This window comes from Rhinopithecus bieti, unplaced genomic scaffold (genome assembly GCF_001698545.2).
Source record: "Rhinopithecus bieti isolate Rb0 unplaced genomic scaffold, ASM169854v2 scaffold_9899, whole genome shotgun sequence".
Lineage (NCBI taxonomy): Eukaryota > Metazoa > Chordata > Mammalia > Primates > Cercopithecidae > Rhinopithecus > Rhinopithecus bieti.
In genome coordinates, this window is record NW_016806979.1 from 1,104,463 (window position 1) to 1,110,375 (window position 5,913).

The window sequence follows — 5,913 nt, forward strand, 5'->3', positions numbered from 1 at the left end:
GTTGGGCTCCTCCGGGAGCTAGGCGAGCGGCTGGAGGCCCGGTGGCGGGGGCCGCTGGTTTCGGGTCTGCCGCGCACCCTGCTGGCGGTCCGTGCCTCGATTTCCCCAGCGGTCAGGAGCCAGCTCCTGCCCCTGCCGCCTGGGTGCTGGGGGTGGGCCGCGGGCGGCGGCGAACCCGCGGAGCCGGGCGAGTGCGGAGCGGACTCGGAGACCCGGGCGTCTCCTGGAGGGAGGGGCACCGGACGGCGGGAGGAAAGGGTGGGGTCGAGTGAGGCACCCGGGGGTCCGCGCCAGGGCCCGGCGGCCCGGCCCGCAGCTGCTGATTCATCAGGTGGCCGCGTCAGCGCTCCCCGGGCGCGAGGGTCCGCGACGAGCCCGGGAGGAGGGGCGGCAGTGGGGGACTGCGGGGAAGACCTTGCCCCTGGCTCGGGCTCGAGTTCCGTCAGTCGCGTGCCAGAGCCCGGAGGGAGACTTGCTGAGTCATCAGCATGAGGTCACTCGGTGCTCAAGCTGATATCGGAGGGGATTGGAGCGAGGGGCCTCGGGGACTAAAAGGCCGCCAGCGGGAGGTGGGAGGGAGCCTTGGAGATGTGGGAGGGGGCCAGGCCCGGCGCCTTGGGGTGCCTGTTTAAGTGAGCGCGGAGCGATCCAGTTGAAGGCAGGGGTGCTTGAAGAGGAAGTGGGGGTGGCTCGCTGCAGGTGCTCTCCCGGGGTCAAAGGTGAAGCCCCGGGCGGTCCACCCCTTCCCAGGCGGCTCTTTTCCGGCAGCTGGTCGTGGTCCCACGTCTGGAGCAGTTTCCCAAACTGGGAAATAGTTCCCTGAGTGAGGGAGGGGAGGAGCTTCGGTGGGCCGAGCTAGCCAAAGGGGAAGTCAGCTTTCCCTGGGACTGGCCTGGTTGGACAGCCCCTGGCTAGAGATCGAGGCCCTGGGAGAAAGAGCGGTGTGTGTACCAAGCCCTGGGTGACAGTGGGTTGGGTGGGGAGGAAGCAGGGGCAGCTCTACCAGGAAACAGCAAGGGGAAGGAAGCAGCCCTGCCTCTCTCCCCAGCTGGCGCTGGAGTCTGGGTTGAGACTGTAGGTGGTGGGAGCTTCAGGGTGCCTAGCCTTGGGGTGCAGCAGATGGGCTGGTGTGGATGGCACAGGGTGGCAGAACGCAGCACCCAATCACCCCAGAGTTGCCCCTACCTGAAGTGGGGTCTCAGTGTTGTGTGAAGTCAGCAAAGAGAGTGGCCCTGCTGGGTGTCTGGCCTGGCGCAGGACGCTTAGAAAGTGGCAGCCTGGGGGCGATGTGGCCAGAGCCACCTTTCCTTGGGTGTGTGGAAATTCACGAAGGTAGACTTCCTTTGCCCAGGAGTTTATGGCTGGGTTAGGCTACTTTGTGGTTTGCCCTCAGTGATCCTCCCTCCACATCCCCGCGCATGCACACACACATGCACACAAACACAGTTCCACTCTCAGTGAGCCTGGGGCTTATAGATTCCAGATGTTTCAATGCTTCAGCTGACCTTTGACCTAGAGTTTGATGCCCTGGGAAAATTTCAGGGTCCTGGAGGGGCGTTTATGGGCATCTTCTCAGTCACTTATGCATCAGTGGAAACTAAGTTTTAGATTCTGTTCAAAGAGTGACTTTCACAAGCTGAGAGCTTATAGAGCAGAAACCATGAGTGCCAGGGAGTTTCGGCCACTGGGCTGTGCAGCCGAGTGGGGCTGTCTTTGTTCAGGCACGGGAGTTTCTAGTTTAGCCAAAGGAGACGGAGCTCCCAAATCTCTCTCCATTTCCTGGCTCTCAGTGTGAATGGGTGGACCAGGTACCCTGGCAGGTTGCGGAGCCTTGACCATCTGTGCCTCCTGTGTGAGGTGGGCTTAGCTTTTGCGGGAGCAGAGGGTGTGTGACAGGACCCAGCTCTGGCCAGCCTTGAGGGCTGGAGGAGGACTGGGGTTGGGGCAGCTTCTCCTCAGTTCAGCTCCTGGGATCCCTGCATCGTTCCTCTGAGCCCAGCTCCTGAGGCTGTCTCTGCTCTGCCTGTGTGTCTGTGTATCCCGGTTTGCCAGAGGCCAGGCCAGGAGCCTGGAAGCACTGGCTGTGCTCAGGCCTGCCCCTCCCCCACCCCAGGCACACCTTTGATTAGGAGGCGATGGGTTGCACTTGTGCTGAGTTCAGGCCTTCTGCGGAGGGCAAAATCTGTCGAGGAGGCACTTTTCCGTGTGATCTCTTCAGGAAGTCACCGCTGTCATTATGCTTAGCAGCAGGGGTGGGGGCGATGGGGGTGGGAGAAGCTGGGGCCAGGGCAGTGTCCCTGCACCCTGACTCAAGGCTGGGGGCCTGTCTCCTGGGGCAGTGTCCTGCCAGATGTATAGGAAAGAGCTCCTGTGGGCCTTCTGACCTCCAGCTCAGGTCTTCCCCATCCTTTATCTGGAAGAATCCAGTGGCTGGAGTCTTGGGACCTTGCTTCTCAGCTGGCTTGACTGTGGAGAGGGGTCTTTGGCTTCCCCTCCCTGCTCTGNCGGGGTGCAGAGAGGCTTTGCAGGGAGGTGTTTGCTTCAGCAGGCGGGTCCTAGAGGCCTTCCCGCTGTGGGCTCCTGATTAGGCAGAGGCAGGCAGAGCCAGAGTCCACAGGAGGCTCCTGACATGCATGAGAAGTCTGGGGAGGTACATGAGGCAGGCTGTGGGGAGGCAGACACCCAGGAAGCCACAGAGTGTGAGGACAGACCCAAGCCAAGCAGCATCACGTTTTATGTGGGTCTGCAGCAGGTCGAGGAGGGAGATGGCTCTGGGGGCCAAGGACCCAAGAATCCTGCTAGGAAGCATCGAAATGCTTCCAGGCAGAGGAACCCTACATGGGGCCCTGTGGGCTGGCTGGATGGTGGTTTCCCTGCTCCTGTCACCAGCAGCTCTGACACCTCTCAGTTCTGTAAAGCCCCCTCCAAAAATCAAGCAGTTTGGAGTGAGTCCCTAGCAAGCCAGGTGGGCCCTGGAGGAAGAGCTGCCCGCCTCTGCTTGGCTCAGCTTCTGCCCCAGTTTATTGTTCATTTTATTTTACTCGTTTTTTTAGAGATAGGTTCTCTGTCTCCCAGGCTGGAGTGGTCGTACGATCACAGCTCACTGCAGCCTGCAACCGTTGGGCACAAGCAATCCTCCCACCTCAGCCTCCTGAGTAGCTGGGACAACAGGTGTGCACCACCATGCCCATTTTTTTTTTTTTTTTTTTTTGTAGTGATAGGGTATCTCTATGTTGCCAATGCTGGTCTCAAACTCCCGGGCTCAAGCGATTCCCCCACTGCCTCCCAAAGTGCTGGGATGACAGGCGTGAGACACCACAGCTGGCCTGCCACCGTTTCTTGGTTGGAATTGCCCTGACTCCAGCTTGCCAGCTGGGGCCCTTGCCCTGCCCATTGTGCCACTCCTCTTCAGTGCCCGGCTGACCCCTGTCCATGGTACTTGTGCAGGACAGGCTCAGGCTCCAGAACAGCCCCTGGCCAGGCGGAGATGGGAAATGTCCACCCTGGGAGGGCCCTGCCTGGAGACCAGGGAGAGTGGGGCTGGACTGGACCCATGTCTGGGTGTGGACGCTAGCACCTGCCTCCTGGCAGCATCTGGTTGAGACCTGCTGCTCCCAGGAGGAACCAATGGGGTCTTAAGGTCAGTCCCACAGAAGGTGTAGCCTGGGGCAGGAGGATGCTGGGGAGGTGCCTGCGGGAGGGAGGAGTCCGGCTGTGATGGGAAGTGAGCTCCTGGAGGTGCAGCAAAGTCCAATTGGGGAGTCAGGCCTCAAGGTGGCACTTAAAGCTGGTCATGGAGATGACTGTGTGGAGTGAGAGGAATGCTTGGAAACCCGTGGACCTCTCTCACAGTATCCCTCTCAGTAGAGTAGCCTTTTGTGGTTCTGGTACCCTCATGGGCTTTGGCCCAAGCTTGGCTGCACCACCATTTCCAGGGACAAGTGCCCCGGGCTGTCTGTGGGGAGCTGGCCAGGAGCCACTGGGGAGGTGAGGAGATCTTTGTGCAGAGCCAGTGCCGGCCCTCACTGACCATGGAACACCTTGGGCTCTCTAGGATGACGAGGAGACAGGTCCTGGGAGTTTGGCTTGGGCTGTTTCCACGAGGCACCTCCCCTCCCTCAACACCTTTTCTACAAGCCACTGTCTGGTACTCTGCAGATGACCTGGGACCCCACCCACCCCAAGAAGATTCTGGGGTGATGGACAGCAAAAGAGCCTGGGCAGTCCCCGAGTGTCCTCGTCAGCCCATCCCACCCATCTCTATGTCAGTGCGGGGCGGGGAGGGGAGTGAGGCTCCTTCCCAGGAGTAGAAGACAGCACCACAGTGAGGACGATTCATAAATCCGTTCCAAGTCGGCGCCGAGGGTGCAAATGAGAGCGGGCTCGACCCTGTGAGCAGGAGTCGGGGTGCGGGAGTGAGTGGGGACAACCTGGTGAGTGTCTGCCGCGGGGTGGGGGCTGCCAGCCCCAGGGCCAGGCACCCCTGGCTCCTGACAGCACCGTGGCTCCAGCTCCCGCTATGTGGCATCTAGGGCGGGTCCTGAGGAGACTCGGGGGCCCCCCAGGTCCCCGCTGTGTGGACCCAGCCCTCACAGCCTAGCAATGCATGACTGCACACTCCCGCGGAGCAGGATGCCTAGCAGCTCAGGGCGCCCTCCCCGAGCCAGCCCAGTGTGGTGTGGTAGGATGAGGACCGGAGCAGGGAGGAGAGGCAGGAGGCGGGGCTGCACTCCCGGCCTCAGGGCCCCGTGTGCTGTTTTGTACACTAAGGTTGAGGCCTCGGAAGCCACGCCAAGACCATATCATGCCCCCAGAGCCTGTGAGACTCGGGCTGTGCCCAGAGCAGGGGGTGCACGACCCCGACGACCAAGGACAGCACCATAAGAACCACACGCAGCCCCACAGCGCACATGGCGACAACGTGCTGTGGGGCTGGGAGGACTTCCTGGGGTCTGGCAGGGACGGGCGGAGGGACGCTTCTGAGCCTTACACCGCACGGCTTCGGGACTCCGGGGCCGGCCTCTGTCCACCTGCATCATTCACGGACGGAGCCCAGGAAGACCCCACAGCCTGTCCCCGCCCCTTCCTCCCCGCTCACCTGCTGGCGGGGCGGCCACCCTTCCCCTCCCCGGCTTTACAGCTGCGAAGGGAAGAGGGTGGAGGAGAAAGTCCAGACACGGGATCCCCCGTTTCCCTTCCTCCTGAGTCCTCGACCCCTGCCGCTGGGCATCTCCAACAAGCAGCGAAGTCTTCCCCGGGCGGAGCTCTGGGCACACGTGGCGCAGGAGGGGCCCGGGCAGCTCGGGGTCTGCTGCGGGGCGGGGGGGATCGCCCCTTGCTGGGAGCTGCCAGGCCGTTCCCGCCCCGCGCCTCTCCGGGACCCCCGAGTTGGAATCGCGGGACCCCGGCGGCGCCGTCCTGACGCAAGAGCGCCTCTGCGTGGCAGGGCCCAGGCCAGCGCCGCCACCACTCAGAACCTGCCCTAGCCCGGGCACTCGAGCTGGAGAACGCCGCCGGCGTCTGCGAGCTTGGGCAGGGGCCCTGGAGGGCGGGCGCAGGAGCCAGACGAGGCGGGCTCAGGCTGCAGGACGCCGGGAGCTGGGGGTGGGGACCCGTGAGACGCCGACCTGGGCTGGCGCAGCCAGTGTTGCCAGGGACAACGGCGCGCGGGTTGCGCATGCGCAGTTTGCCCTCCCGCCGCCGCGCCTTCCCCTTTAAGCGCCGGCCGGCCGCGTCGCCGCTTCATGAATGGAGCCCACGTGACCAAACATCATGTGACGTCTGTGGAGCGGCGGCGGCGGCGGTGGATCCTGAGCCTGGTCCGGCCCGGCCTTCCCAGCGCGCTCGGCCCGGCCCGCGGAGGCGGCGAGTCCCCCGAGCCCCGGGCCCGGACCCCTCGCGCCGGTCCCTGCC

General features: G+C 63.3%; 1 protein-coding gene across 2 annotated transcripts in view; it reads left to right on the top strand.

Annotated features, from left to right (window-relative positions):
- The first annotated feature begins 312 nt into the window (after positions 1-312).
- The window catches only part of MAFG (MAF bZIP transcription factor G), an 11,395-nt gene continuing 5,794 nt past the window's right edge, over positions 313-5,913 (top strand). The window contains exon 1 of one of the 2 annotated variants that reach the window (XM_017879225.1): positions 313-331. The gene's annotated coding sequence lies outside the window, so the exon portion shown is untranslated. Of the gene's footprint in view, positions 332-474; positions 494-5,913 lie in introns of those variants that run through there. The other variant, XM_017879223.1, reaches the window with a different exon arrangement.